The following is a 16,556-nucleotide window of genomic DNA, read 5'->3' as shown; positions in this document are numbered from 1 at the left end:
CTCATTCTACTATATCAGTCTCCACTTTGTGGGCTTTTAAGAATGAAGCTTCAGTTGATCAAATTTGCAAAGCAGCAACTTGGTCTTCTTTACATACATGTACTAAATTCTACCGTTTTTATGTATTTGCTTCTTCAGAAGCAGTTTTTGGTAGAAAAGTTCTTTAGGCAGCTGTTTCAGTTTGATTCGTCTGCTGATGTTTTAAGTTTTTCTTGTCATTTAAAGAATAAACTTATATTTCTCCAACATTGGTGTGTCCGGTCCACGGCGTCATCCATAACTTGTGGGAATATCCTCTTCCCCAACAGGAAATGGCAAAGAGCACAGCAAAAGCTGTCCATATAGTCCCTCCTAGGCTCCGCCCACCCCAGTCATTCTCTTTGCCGCTGAACAAGCAGCATCTCCACGGAGATGGTGAAGAGTATGTGGTGTTTAAAATGTCATCGGCTCCACCATGGAAGCTACCTTTGAGACAGGATCTTCTAGTACAGGGTCCATTCGAACATCCAAATCTAGTTTCCCTCCAGCTGACGGCTTGGAAATTGAACGCTTGATTTTATCTAAGCGTGGGTTTTCGGATTCTGTGATAGATACTCTGGTACAAGCCAGAAAACCTGTAACTAGAAAAATTTACCACAAAATATGGAAAAGATATATCTGTTGGTGCGAATCCAAGGGATTTTCATGGAGTAAGATCAAAATTCCTAGGATCCTTTCTTTTCTTCAAGAAGGTTTGGATAAGGGATTATCAGCGAGTTCTCTAAAGGGACAGATTTCTGCTTTATCTGTCTTGTTACACAAATGACTGGCAGCTGTGCCAGATGTTCAAGCTTTTGTCCAGGCTTTGGTCAGGATCAAGCCTGTTTACAGACCTTTGACTCCTCCCTGGAGTCTGAATTTAGTTCTTTCAGTTCTTCAAGGGGTTCCGTTTGAACCTCTACATTTCATAGATATCAAGATGTTATCTTGGAAAGTTCTGTTTTTGGTTGCTATTTCTTCTGCTAGAAGAGTTTCTGAGTTATCTGCTCTGCAGTGTAATCCACCCTATCTGGTGCTCCATTCAGATAAGGTTGTTTTGCGTACTAAACCTGGTTTCCTTCCAAAGGTTGTTTCCAACAAGAATATTAACCAGGAAATAGTTGTGCCTTCTTTGTGTCCGAATCCAGTTTCAAAGAAGGAACGTTTGTTACACAATTTAGATGTAGTTCGTGCTTTAAAGTTCTATTTAGAAGCAACAAAGGATTTCAGACAAACGTCTTCTCTGTTTGTCGTTTATTCTTGCAAGAGGAGAGGTAAAAAAGCTACTGCTACCTCTCTTTCCTTTTTGGCTGAAAAGCATCATCCGATTGGCTTATGAGACTGCCGGACGGCAGCCTCCCGAACGCATCACAGCTCACTCTACTAGGGCTGTGGCTTCCACATGGGCCTTCAAGAACGAGGCTTCTGTTGATCAGATATGTAAGGCAGCGACTTGGTCTTCCCTGCACACTTTTGCCAAATTCTACAAATTTGATACTTTTGCTTCTTCGGAGGCTATTTTTGGGAGAAAGGTTTTGCAAGCCGTGGTGCCTTCCGTTTAGGTAACCTGATTGGCTCCCTCCCTTCATCCGTGTCCTAAGGCTTTGGTATTGGTTCCCACAAGTTATGGATGACGCCGTGGACCGGACACACCAATGTTGGAGAAAACAGAATTTATGCTTACCTGATAAATTACTATCTCCAACGGTGTGTCCGGTCCACGGCCCGCCCTGGTTTTTTAATCAGGTTTGATGAATTTCTTTCTTTAACTACAGTCACCACGGCACCCTATGGTTTCTCCTGTTTTTCTCCTGTCCGTCGGTCGAATGACTGGGGTGGGCGGAGCCTAGGAGGGACTATATGGACAGCTTTTGCTGTGCTCTTTGCCATTTCCTGTTGGGGAAGAGGATATTCCCACAAGTTATGGATGACGCCGTGGACCGGACACACCGTTGGAGAAAGTAATTTATCAGGTAAGAATAAATTCTGTTTTTGGGTTGTGGATTATTTTTTCAGCGGAAAATGGCTGTTATTTATTTTTATCCCTCCCTCTCTAGTGACTCTTGCGTGGAGTTCCACATCTTGGGTATTGATATCCCATACGTCACTAGCTCATGGATTCTTGCCAATTACATGAAAGAAAACATAATTTATGGCCATTCATTAAACTGAATTGTGGGTGTGGTGAGGGGTGTATTTATAGGCATTTGAGGTTTGGGAAACTTTGCCCCTCCTGGTAGGATTGTATATCCCATACGTCACTAGCTCATGGACTCTTGCCAATATGAAAGAAATGAATTTATCAGGTAAATGCTTACATAAATTATGTTTTTTGGTTTAGAACGCTGGACAGCACTTTTTTATTGGTGGATGAATTTATTCACCAATCGGCAAGAATAACCCAGGTTATTCACCAAAAATGGGCCGGCATCTAAACTTACATGCTTGCATTTCAAATAAAGATACCAAGAGAATGAAGAAAATTTGATAATAGGAGTAAATTAGAAAGTTGCTTAAAATTGTATGCTTTATCTGAATCACAAAAGAAAAAATTTGGGTTCAGTGTCCCTTTAAAAGGGCCTTTTGTAAGGCATTGCCCTAAAGCGATCAAAGTTCTTTTGTATTAAAAAATAAAAACGTTACAAACCCCCCCACATACATTAAATACATTAAAGTAACCCCCGTTAACAAAAAAAACCTTGGCTACAAAATAAATTTTAAAATGACAAAGCCTATTCTTAAAAATAAAAACCCACAACAAAAACCCCCTAACTAAACCCTCAAGTGTTACTCACAGTTAATTGGGACTCCGGCTCCTCTTGATCTGTTGCAGGCCCATATTCATCCATGGCTCCAGGCGCTAGGGACCCATCTTTGCGGTGGCGGAAATGGACTTCAGCGACCTCTGCTAACGCCTCCACTCCGCAATCTTCATCATTGGCATGGCCCATCTTCTCAGCGAAGGAGATGGACTTTGGCTGCCTTTTCCACTGCCTCTGCTTCGCATCTTCTTTTCTTCAGTTCTCTTTAGGGAGCCCTCTTCTTCATGCGATCTCCACCTTAAACTGAATCCTGGAAGCGTGGAACCCCAATATATAGGGGTACCACTTCTAATTGGCTGATTTAAAATAGTAAGAACTTTTTAACTTTTAATTCTAATTATCCTTTTATACTGGATGATTCAAATTTAAATTTAAAAAATTTCTTGCTATTGGCTGATTCAAATCAGTCAAAAGGTATTGACTCATTTGTAATCAGAAGTATATATTGGGATGCCGCACTTCCGGGTTTCAGTGAGGGCTCCCCAAAAAGAGCTCAGCATCTTCTTTACTGCAAAGATGAGCCCCCGGCACCTAGAGCCTGGATGAAGATGGGCCCCACCAACGATGAAGATTGAGGAGCGGAGGCAGCGGAAGAGGCCACTGAAGTCCATCGCCACTAAGACGGGTTCCAGGCACCTGGAGCCTGGATGAAGATGGGACCATGATGGATTAAGAGGATCTTGGAGGGGTTAGTTTAGAGGGGCATTAGTTATTTTTAAAGAGTTTTTTTGTAAAAATGTTTTACTTAGGGGGTTTAGTTTAGAGGAGGGTTAGGCATGGGGGTTAATAGTTAGAACTTGCAGTGGGTATGTGGTGGCATAGGGGGTTAATAGTTAGAACATGTGGGGGGTTCATGATGGCATAGGGGGTTATTAGTTAGAACTTGTGGTGGGTATGTGGTGGCATAGGGGGGTTAATAGTTAGCACTTGCGTTGGGTTCATGATGGCATAGGTGGTTAATAGAGCTTGCAGTGGGTATGTGGCAGCATAGGGGATTAATAGTTAGCACTTGCTGTGGGTATGTGGCGGCATAGGGGGGTTAATAGTTAGCACTTGCGGTCGGTATGTGGTGGCATAAGAGGTTAATTGTTAGTACTTGCGGTGGGTATGTGGTAGCATAGGGGGTTAATAGAACTTGCGGTGGGTATGGGGCAGTTTAGAGGGTAATAGTTAGCAACTTGCGGTGGTATGTGGAGGTTTAGATATTTCTTAGCATAGTGTTAGTGTGCAATCATGGGTTACTTTGTTTTAGGAGTATTAGGAGTAGCGGTTAGGCAGGCGGCAGTAATATTCCAGGGATCGGTTACTATACATCGCCAATATGGTCAGCGATGCTGGGTGTTGCTTAAGCCAGCATCGCCGAACTAAGGCATGTATAGTAAATTCCTCTCAGCGATGGGACTATGTCAGGAGCTTGGAATATTCCCACAAGCTCACTGGACATAGGGGTGAATTGCTTAGACTATTTTGTCGCCTTGTAGCACTTTTGAACATCACAGCCTTAGTCTGCTGATATCGTTTTTAAATTCAGGTTTATCTCTCTCTTTTCAGTGAAAGATGTTATTTGGATTCTATTATCTCTACTGTGTCTGGAGGTTAGAAAGCTTTTCTTTCTCAGGACACGAGTCCAAAGGCTATTCTGGAGCTTCTAATTGTTTTCACCCTTTTTTCAAAACAAGGTTCCTTTTGCTCTGCCTGGAAGCCTAGTTCTATCAGGATCAAGTCTAAGCAGTCCAAACAATCTACTCCCTTTTTCAATGCTGCATAAGCTAGGATGCAAGTTACACATTTTTCAGAAGTCTTGATTTTCAGTCTGCACAGGATCCCTGGGTTTGAAATTGGTTTCTCAGGGTTATTGATTAGGTTTGGAATTAGGCCTCTCATAGTAGGGGGTGGGAATTTATTCAATCTCTTTATTTTTATAAAGATAGAGGAAACTTTTTTAATCAGTTTATTGGATCTTTAAGATCTGAACAAGTTTGTCAGAGTTCCTGCTTTCAAAATAGAAACTACAGTATTTGGCCTATTCTGCCTTCAGTTTAGGTTAGTTTATATCCATATTAGATTTTAAGACTGCTTACTTTCATGTTTCCATTTTAGCAAACATTATTTATTTTTAAGGTTTGCCTTTCTAGACAAGCATTTTCAGTTTGTTGCTCTACCAGAATATTTGTTTAAGTTCTGGGAACCCTCTTGTCTGTGATCAGAACTCATGGTATGGCAGTGTTTTCTTACCTAGTCTAAATATTGGTTCTGCTCACTTACAGACTGTAGTTTTTTCTTTTACAATATGGTTGGCAAATTAGTTTTCCAAAGAGTTCTCTAGTTTTTCAGACAAGGGTTGTTTTTCTGAGAGTTCAGATAGATTTAGTTTTCATGAATCTCTCTTTGATAGATCTAAGAAGCATCAACAAGAATTTGTGGAAAATTCGTTCGTCACCAGTATCCGTAAATAACAGTATAGTTAGTTGTCTAATGGTGTAAACAATTCCAAACAGGAACTCCACAGTTGCGGATAACACCAATCAAACATGAAAATACGTGTAACATCCAATTATGAAAGAACAAAGGACTCACCACACTCTTCCGAAGCCCACCGTAAAGGTATAAATACCAATGCTCGCAGTCCAAATTCAAATTCTTGCAAATAGCATATAATCTGTGAAGCAATTCTCAGTGTGTAGTGGACTTCACCGTGCCGCCTCTGTAGCACACCTGTTTAGTGCAAGGTGTGAGACTGCTCCAAGCTCCGGCGCTGCTGGGGCTCTCCAGAACCCGTAAGATTCAAATTGAATTATCAAAACAAGCAAACAGTTCACAGTTCCGATGCAAGGAAAGGCAGGGAGAGATATCGATAATTAAAATAATATATATTTATTTATACTTGCATTAAAAATGTTGACAAGGCACAGCAAACATACAGACTTTGGCTGACGCGTTTCCTGCCTTATTGGCAGTTCATCAGAGCACAACATTCAGTGTTACCAGCAGGTGTTTAATCAGGTATGGGTCTAAACCTCAACCAATCATACGGCTAGATTTAGAGTGTTGTCGGTAACGACCCGCGTATCTAACGCTGGCTTTTTTCTGGCCGCACCTTTAAAATAACTCTGGTATTGAGAGTCCACAGAATGGCTGCGTTAGGCTCCAATAAATGAGCGTATAGCATATTTAACGCAACTTCAACTCTCGATACCAGAGTTGCTTACGGACGCGGCCAGCCTCAAAAATGTGCTTGTGCACGATTCCCCCATAGGAAACAATGGGGCTGTTTGAGCTGAAAAAAAACCTAACACCTGCAAAAAAGCCGCGTTCAGCTCCTAACGCAGCCCCATTGTTTCCTATGGGGAAACACTTCCTACGTCTGCACCTAACACTCTAACATGTACCCCGAGTCTAAACACCCCTAACCTTACACTTATTAACCCCTATTCTGCCGCCCCCGCTATCGCTGACCCCTGTATATTATTTTTAACCCCTAATCTGCCGCTCCGTAAACCGCCGCTACTTACATTATCCCTATGTACCCCTAATCTGCTGCCCCTAACACCGCCGACCCCTATATTATATTTATTAAGCCCTAATCTGCCCCCCACAACGTAGCCTCCACCTGCCTACACTTATTAACCCCTAATCTGCCGAGCGGACCGCACCGCTATTATTATAAAGTTATTAACCCCTAATCCGCCTCACTAACCCTATAATAAATAGTATTAACCCCTAATCTGCCCTCCCTAACATCGCCGACACCTAACTTCAATTATTAACCCCTAATCTGCCGACTGGAGCTCACCGCTATTCTAATAAATGTATTAACCCCTAAAGCTAAGTCTAACCCTAACACTAACACCCCCCTAAATTAAATATAATTTTAATCTAACGAAATTAATTAACTCTTATTAAATAAATTATTCCTATTTAAAGCTAAATACTTACCTGTAAAATAAATCCTAATATAGCTACAATATAAATTATAATGATATTATAGCTATTTTAGGATTAATATTTATTTTACAGGTAACTTTGTATTTATTTTAAACAGGTACAATAGCTATTAAATAGTTAAAAACTATTTAATAGCTAAAATAGTTAAAATAATTACAAATTTACCTGTAAAATAAATCCTAACCTAAGTTACAATTAAACCTAACACTACACTATCAATAAATAAATTAAATAAAATACCTATAATTATCTACAATTAAACCTAACACTACACTATCAATAAATTAATTAAATACAATTCCTACAAATAAATACAATGAAATAAACTAACTAAAGTACAAAAAATAAAAAAGAACTAAGTTGGGGGTCTTTGTTATTTTATTAGGGGGCTTAGAGTAGGTGTAATCAGTTTAAAATTGTTTTAATATTTTTCTAATGTTTGTAAATATTTTTTTATTTTTTGTAACAGTTCTTTTTTATTTTTTGTACTTTAGTTATTTTATTTCATTGTATTTATTTGTAGGAATTGTATCTAATTAATTTATTGATAGTGTAGTGTTAGCTTTAATTGTAGATAATTATAGGTATTTTATTTAATTAATTTATTGATAGTGTAGTGTTAGGTTTAATTGTAACTTAGGTTAGGATTTATTTTACAGGTAAATTTGTAATTATTTTAACTATTTTAGCTATTAAATAGTTCTTAACTATTTAATAGCTATTGTACCTGGTTAAAATAAATACAAAGTTACCTGTAAAATAAATATTAATCCTAAAATAGCTATAATATAATTATAATTTATATTGTAGCTATATTAGGGTTTATTTTACAAGTAAGTATTTAGCTTTAAATAGAAATAATTTATTTAATAAGAGTTAATTTATTTCGTTAGATTTAAATTATATTTAATTTAGGGGGGTGTTAGTGTTAGGGTTAGACTTAGCTTTAGGGGTTAATACATTTATTAGAATAGCGGTGAGCTCCAGTCGGCAGATTAGGGGTTAATAATTGAAGTTAGGTGTCGGCGATGTTAGGGAGGGCAGATTAGGGGTTAATACTATTTGTTATAGGGTTAGTGAGGCGGATTAGGGGTTAATAACTTTATTATAGTAGCGGTGCGGTCCGCTCGGCAGATTAGGGGTTAATAAGTGTAGGCAGGTGGAGGCGACGTTGAGGGGGGCAGATTAGGGGTTAATAAATATAATATAGGGGTCGGCGGTGTTAGGGGCAGCAGATTAGGGGTACATAAGGATAACGTAGGTGGCGGCTCTTTGCGGTCGGCAGATTAGGGGTTAATTATTGTAGGTAGCTGGCGGCGACATTGTGGGGGGCAGGTTGGGGGTTAATAAATATAATATAGGGGTCGGCGGTGTTAGGGGCAGCAGATTAGGGGTTAAAAAAATGTATTCAAGTGTCGGCGATGTGGGGGGACCTCGGTTTAGGGGTACATAGGTAGTTTATGGGTGTTAGTGTACTTTAGAGCACAGTAGTTAAGAGTTTTATGAACCGGCGTTAGCCCAGAAAGCTCTTAACTACTGACTTTTTTCTGCGGCTGGAGTTTTGTCGTTAGATTTCTAACGCTCACTTCAGCCACGACTCTAAATACCGGAGTTAGAAAGATCCCATTGAAAAGATAGGATACGCAATTGACGTAAGGGGATCTGCGGTATGGAAAAGTCGCGGCTGAAAAGTGAGCGTTAGACCCTTTTTTGAATTACTCCAAATACCGGCGGTAGCCTAAAACCAGCGTTAGGAGCCTCTATCGCTTGTTTTCACGGCTACCGCCAAACTCCAAATCTAGGCCATAGTAAGTAGATTCAATGCAAAAATTAACCCTTTAATTACTCCGGTCGAAAGTATATAATGTTAAAATAAACACCTGAGTTAATTTTCTTACTTTTGCGGTTAACACTCTAACAATATCATAAACGACATTTCTTAAAACTAAAAACCTATAAAATACTACATCGATTTGGAAACATTGCAAAATACGATCTCATGAAAATTTTTTGTTACACACTCTAAATAAGATACAGGTAGAGCACAATACAGCAATCGCAACAATGTGGCTATCAAAATATACAAAGTCAAATGCAACTTAATGTAAATGAGCAAGTGCGTAAGCTGTCTAATGTGTTCCAATCCTGTAAATATCTAGTGAAGACACAGAATTGTAAATTCAAAAGAATTGTTCATTGGTGGGACATTTGTTGAAGAGCAGTAAAAGATAATTCTACCAGTTTTGAGAGTGTAGATCCAATAAACCTCCCGCTTACCGAGAGCTTTATATCTATCCCCACCTCTCATACATAGCTTAACCTGTTCAATACCTTGGAACTTAAACACACTGAACTTATCACTGTGTGAAAAGAAGTGTTTCGCAACAGGAGTTTTAGGCTAATCAGCCTCTAGGGACAAAAGATGCTCCCGTATTCTATCCTTGAGACCCCTAGAGGTGAGTCCCACATATTGAAAATTGCATTGTGTGCACGTAATGAGGTATATTACAAAAGTTGAGCTGCAGTTTATTCTCTCACGTATTTTGTATGTTAGACTTGTGGTACTAGAGGAAAAAGTATCCCCAGTTAATGCGTAATCACAGCTTTCTTTCATGTAATTAGCAAGAGTCCATGAGCTAGTGACGTATGGGATATACATTCCTACCAGGAGGGGCAAAGTTTCCCAAACCTTAAAATGCCTATAAATACACCCCTCACCACACCCACAAATCAGTTTTACAAACTTTGCCTCCTATGGAGGTGGTGAAGTAAGTTTGTGCTAGATTCTACGTTGATATGCGCTCCGCAGCAGGTTGGAGCCCGGTTTTCCTCTCAGCGTGCAGTGAATGTCAGAGGGATGTGAGGAGAGTATTGCCTATTTGAATGCAATGATCTCCTTCTACGGGGTCTATTTCATAGGTTCTCTGTTATCGGTCGTAGAGATTCATCTCTTACCTCCCTTTTCAGATCGACGATATACTCTTATATATATATACCATTACCTCTGCTGATTTTCGTTTCAGTACTGGTTTGGCTTTCTACAAACATGTAGATGAGTGTCCTGGGGTAAGTTTTATTTTCTGTGACACTCTAAGCTATGGTTGGGCACTTTTTTTATAAAGTTCTAAATATATGTATTCAAACATTTATTTGCCTTGACTCAGGATGTTCAACATTCCTTATTTTCAGACAGTCAGTTTCATATTTGGGATAATGCATTTGAATCAATCATTTTTTCTTACCTTAAAAAATTTGACTTTTTCCCTGTGGGCTGTTAGGCTCGCGGGGGCTGAAAATGCTTCATTTTATTGCGTCATTCTTGGCGCTGACTTTTTTGGCGCAAAATTTTTTTTTTCTGTTTCCGGCGTCATACGTGTCGCCGGAAGTTGCGTCATTTTTGACGTTCTTTTGCGTCAAAAGTGTCGCCGTTCCGGATGTGGCGTCATTTTTGGCGCCAAAAGCATTTAGGCGCCAAATAATGTGGGCGTCTTATTTGGCGCTAAAAAAATATGGGCGTCACTTTTGTCTCCACATTATTTAAGTCTCATTATTTATTGCTTCTGGTTGCTAGAAGCTTGTTCACTGGCATTTTTTTCCCATTCCTGAAACTGTCATTTAAGGAATTTGATCAATTTTGCTTTATATGTTGTTTTTTCTATTACATATCGCAAGATGTTCCACGTTGCAACTGAGTCAGAAGATACTTCAGGAAAATCGCTGCCCGGTGCTGGAGCTACCAAAGCTAAGTGTATCACTTTTGGTATCTGTTCCTTCAGCTGTTGTTTGTATTAAATATTATGACAAACTTGTTAATGCAGATAAAATTTCCTTTAGTACTGTTACATTACCTGTTGCTGTTCCGTCAACATCTAATACTCAGAGTGTTCCTGATAACATAAGAGATTTTGTTTCTAAATCCATTAAGAAGGCTATGTCTGTTATTTCTCCTTCTAGTATACATAAAAGTCTTTTAAAACTTCTCTTTTTTCAGATGAATTTTTAAATGAACATCATCATTCTGATACTGATAATGGTTCTTCTGGTTCAGAGGTTTCTGTCTCAGAGGTTGATGCTGATAAATCTTTGTATTTGTTCAAGATGGAATTTATTCGTTCTTTATTTAAAGAAGTATTAATTGCATTAGAAATAGAGGATTCTGGTCCTCTTGATACTAAAACTAAACGTTTAAATAAGGTTTTTAAATCTCCTGTAGTTATTCCAGAAGTGTTTCCTGTCCCTGATGCTATTTCTGAAGTAATTTCCAGGGAATGGAATAATTTGGGTAATTCATTTACTCCTTTTAAAACTTTTTAAGCAATTATATCCTGTGCCATCTGACAGATTTTAGTTTTGGGACAAAATCCCTAAGGTTAATGGGGCTGTCTCTACTCCTGCTATATTTTTAGCGGATGTTGCTGCAGCTTCAACTTTTTGGTTAGAAGCTTTAGCGCAACACGTAACAGATCATAATTCTCATAGCATTATTATTCTATAACATGCTAATTATTTTATTTGTGATGCCATCTTTGATATCATTAGAATTGATGTCAGGTATATGTCTCTAACTATTTTAGCTAGAAGAGCTTTATGGCTTGGAATGCTGATATGTCTTCTAAGTCAACTTTGCTATCCCTTTCTTTCCAGGGTAATAAAATTATTCGGTTCTCAGTTGGATTCTTTTATCTCAACTGTTACTGGAAGGAAGGGAACTTTTTTACCACAGGATAAAAAATCTGAGGTAAATTTAGGTCTAATAATTGTTTTTGTTCCTTTCATCACAACAAGGAACAAAAGCCTGATCCTTCATCCTCAGGAGCGGTATCAGTTTGGAAACCTTCTTCACTTTGGAATATATCCAAGCCTTAGAAACCCAAAGCCAGCTCCTAAGTCCCCATGAAGGTGCGGCCCTCATTCCAGCTCAGCTGGTATGGGGCAGTTTACGTTCTTTTTAAAGAAATTTGGATCATTTCTGTTCACAATCTCTGGTTTCAGAACATTGTTTCAGAAGGGTACAGAATTGGCTTCAAGTTAAGGCCTCCTGCAAAGAGATCTTTTTCTTTCCCGTGTCCCAGTAACCCAGCAAAAGCTCAAGCATTTCTGAAATGTGTTTCAGATCTAGAGTTGGCTGGAGTAATTATGCCAGTTCCAGTTCTGGAACAGGGGCTGGGGTTTTATTCTATCTCTTCATTGAACCAAAGAAGGTCAATTCCTTCAGACCAGTTCCGGATCCATCAATATTGAATCGTTATGTAAGGATACCAACATTCAAGATGGTAGCTGTAAGGACTATCCTGCCTTTTGTTCAGCAAGGGCATTATATGTCTACAATAGATTTACAGGATGCATATCTGCATATTCCGATTCATCCAGATCACTTTTAGTTTCTGAGATTCTCTTTTTTAGACAAGCATTACTAGTTTTGTGGCTCTACCGTTTGGCTTAGCATCAGCTCCAAGAATTTTTACAAAGGTTCTCGGTGCCCTTCTGTCTGTATTCAGAGAACAGGGTATTGGTATTTCCTTCTTTGGACGATATCTTGGTACTTGCTCAGTCTTCACATTTTACAGAATCTCATACGAATCGACTTGTGTTGTTTCTTCAAGATCATGGTTGGAGGATCAATTTACCAAAAAGTTCATTGATTCCTCAGACAAGGGTAACCTTTTTAGGTTTCCAGGTAGATTCAGTGTCTATGACTCTGTCTTTGTCAGACAAGAGAAGTCTAACATTGATATCAGCTTGTCAAAACCTTCAGTCACAATCATTCCCTTATGCATGGAAATTTTAGGTCTTATGACTGCTGCATCGGGCGCGATCTCCTTTGTTCATTTTCACATGCGACCTCTTCAGCTCTGTATGCTGAACCAATGGTGCAGGGATTACACAAAGATATCTCAATTAATATCTTTAAAACCGATTGTACGACACTCTCTGACGTGGTGGACAGATCACCATTGTTTAGTTCAGGGGGCTTCTTTTGTTCTTCCGACCTGGACTGTAATTTCAACAGATGAAAGTCTTACAGGTTGGGGAGCTGTGTGGGGGTCTCTGACGGCACAAGGGGTTTGGGAATCTCAGGAGGTGAGATTACCGATCAATATTTTGGAACTCTGTGCAATTTTCAGAGCTCTTCAGTCTTGGCCTCTTCTGAAGAGAGAGTCGTTCATTTGTTTTCAGACAGACAATGTCACAACTGTGGCATACATCAATCATCAAGGAGGGACTCACAGTCCTCTGGCTATGAAAGAAGTATCTCGAATTCTGGTTTGGGTGGAATCCAGCTCCTGTCTAATCTCTGCGGTTCATTTCCCAGGTATAGACAATTAGGAAGCGGATTATCTCAGTCGTCAAACGTTGTATCCGGGCGAATGGTCTCTTCACCCAGAGGTATTTCTTCAGATTGTTCAAATGTGGGAACTTCCAGAAATAGATCTGATGGTTTCTCATCCAAACAAGAAACTTCCCAGGTATCTGTTCAGACCCCGGGATCCTCAGGTGGAGGCAGTGAATGCATTATCACTTCCTTGGAAGTATCATCCTGCCTATATCTCTCCGCCTCTAGTTCTTCTTTCAAGAGTAATCTCCAAGATTCTGAAGGAATGCTCGTTTGTTCTGCTGGTAGCTCCAGCATGGACGGATTCTTTTTCGGATGCCTCTTGCCAATCGTGGGCTCTTCCGTTAAGACCAGACCTTCTGTCGCAAGGTCCTTTTTTCCATCAGGATCTCAAATCTTTAAATTTAAGGGTATGGAGATTGAACGCTTGATTCTTGGTCAAAGAGGTTTCTCTGACTCTGTGATTAATACTATGTTACAGGCTCGTAAATATGTATCTAGAGAGATATATTATAGAGTCTGGAAGACTTATATTTCTTAGTGTCTTCTCATCATTTTCCCTGGCATTCTTTTAGAATTCCGAGAATTTTTTTACAGTTTCTTCAGGATGGTTTAGATAAAGGTTTGTCCGCAAGTTCCTTGACAGGACAAATCTCTGCCCTTTCTGTTCTTTTTCACAGAAAGATTGCTAATCATCCTGATATTCATTGTTTTGTACAAGACTTGGTTCGTATAAAACCTGTCATTCAGTCAATTTCTCCTCCTTGGAGTTTGAATTTGGTTCTGGGGGCTCTTCTAGCTCCTCCTTTTGAACCCATGCATTCATTTGGACATTAAACTTCTTTCTTGGAAAGTTTTGTTTCTTTTGGCCATCTCTTCTGCCAGAAGAGTCTCTGAATTATCTGCTCTTTCTTGTGAGTCTCCTTTTCTGATTTTTCATCAGGATAAGGCGGTGTTGCGAACTTCTTTTGAATTTTTTCCTAAGGTTGTGTATTCTAACAACATTAGTAGAGAAATTGTGGTTCCTTCATTATGTCCTAATCCTAAGAATTCTAAGGAGAAATCATTGCATTCTTTGGATGTTGTTAGAGCTTTGTATTATTATGTTGAAGCTACTAAGTCTTTCCGAAAGACTTCTAGTCTATTTTTCATCTTTTCTGGTTCTAGAAAAAGCCAGAAAGCTTCTGCCATTTCTTTGGCATCTTGGTTGAAATCTTTAATTCATCATGCCTATGTCGAGTCGGGTAAAACTCCGCCTCAAAGGATTACAGCTTATTCTACTAGGTCAGTTTCTACTTCCTGGGCGTTTAGGAATGAAGCTTCGGTTGATTAGATTTGCAAAGCAGCAACTTGGTCCTCTTTGCATACTTTTACTAAATTCTACCATTTTGATGTGTTTTCTTCTTCTGAAGCAGTTTTTGGTAGAAAAGTACTTCAGGCAGCAGTTTCAGTTTGAATCTTCTGCTTATGTTTTCATTAAACTTTATTTTGGGTGTGGATTTTTTTCAGCGGAATTGGCTGTCTTTATTTTATCCCTCCCTCTCTAGTGACTCTTGCGTGGAAGATCCACATCTTGGGTAGTCATTATCCCATACGTCACTAGCTCATGGACTCTTGCTAATTACATGAAAGAAAACATAATTTATGTAAGAACTTACCTGATAAATTCATTTCTTTCATGTTAGCAAGAGTCCATGAGGCCCACCCTTTTTTGTGGTGGTTATGATTTTTTTGTATAAAGCACAATTATTCCAATTCCTTATTTTATATGCTTTCGCACTTTTTTCTTATCACCCCACTTCTTGGCTATTCGTTAAACTGATTTGTGGGTGTGGTGAGGGGTGTATTTATAGGCATTTTAAGGTTTGGGAAACTTTGCCCCTCCTGGTAGGAATGTATATCCCATACGTCACTAGCTCATGGACTCTTGCTAATATGAAAGAAATGAATTTATCAGGTAAGTTCTTACATAAATTATGTTTTTGCATGGTTTAACAAATTTTGCCCCCATCGCTGTTCCCCTTAACTGCAAGAAAAACTCACCATTGAAAACAAAATAATTATGGTTAAGCAAAAACGTTATTGCCTGCAAAATAAATTCCATCAGTTTGTTGTCATATCCAGAGTATCTTTCTAACATTCTCTTAATAGAGCAAATACCAAGCTCATGAGGGATACAGGAGTACAACGATATTGCATCAATCGTTGCAAATTTGTAACAACAAACTGATGGAATTTATTTTGCAGGCAATAACGTTTTTGCTTAACCATAATTATTTTGTTTTCAATGGTGAGTTTTTCTTGCAGTTAAGGGGAACAGCGATGGGGGCAAAATTTGCCCCCTCATATGCGAACCTATTTCTTGCAGATTTTGAGATTTGGAAAATCTTTGGTGAAGGGAATGTCTATAGAAACAACATTAAACTATATACTAGATATATAGATGACATTCTGATTGTGTGGGAGGCACTGATGATGAGCTAACTAATTTTGTTGAATATCTAAATGATAATGCTAGCAATCTTGGATTTACCTACAGTGCCTCCTCAGACAATATACCCTATCTGGATGTACTCATAGGTCATACTGATCTTGTTATAACCACTGAGGTTTTTAGAAAAAAAGTATCAGGGAATACCATCTTGCGAGCTGATTCTCTACACCCTAATCACTTAAAAAGGGGTATACCTAAAGGTCAGTATATAAGGTTACAACATAATTGTACTAGCCTGGAGGACTATTGAAGACATGCTAATGACCTTACGCTGCGTCTGGTTGATAGGGGTTATGATCATAAAAATCTAAGTGATATGTCCATCAAGATTGCAGATATGGATAGGGCGAGCCTGCTTAATGATAAGAACAAGAACAGGAATAATAGAATGTCTATTCAGCGTGGCATTAATTTTATAACTAAATACAGCAGACAAAATAATGATATCTGCAATATCATCAGAAAAAGGTTACCCCTACTAGAGAGAGATGAGGATCTTAAAATAGTCAGTAAACATTGTAACTTTATCTCTAGTAGATCAGAAACAATTGGTGACATGGTTGCTAAGAATTTCAGTTCAAAGAGTAGTAGCAGTAGTAGAGTGGAAAGTTGGCTACCTAGTAGGGTAGGTTTCTATAAGTGTGGAGTTAAACCATGCAAAAGCTGTGATTACGCATTATCTGGGGATACTTTTTCCTCTAGTACCACAAGTCTAACATACAAAATACGTGAGAGAATAAACTGCAGCTCAACTTTTGTAATATACCTCATTACGTGCACACAATGCAATTTTCAATATGTGGGACTCACCTCTAGGGGTCTCAAGGATAGAATACGGGAGCATCTTTTGTCCCTAGAGGCTGATGAGCCTAAAACTCCTGTTGTGAAACACTTCTTTTCACACAGTGATAAGTTCAGTGTGTTTAAGTTCCAAGGTATTGAA

The sequence above is a fragment of the Bombina bombina genome, chromosome 2, assembly GCF_027579735.1.
Source record: "Bombina bombina isolate aBomBom1 chromosome 2, aBomBom1.pri, whole genome shotgun sequence".
NCBI lineage: Eukaryota > Metazoa > Chordata > Amphibia > Anura > Bombinatoridae > Bombina > Bombina bombina.
The sequence above is the reverse complement of the archived record's forward strand: the minus strand, read 5'-3'. Positions refer to the sequence as shown.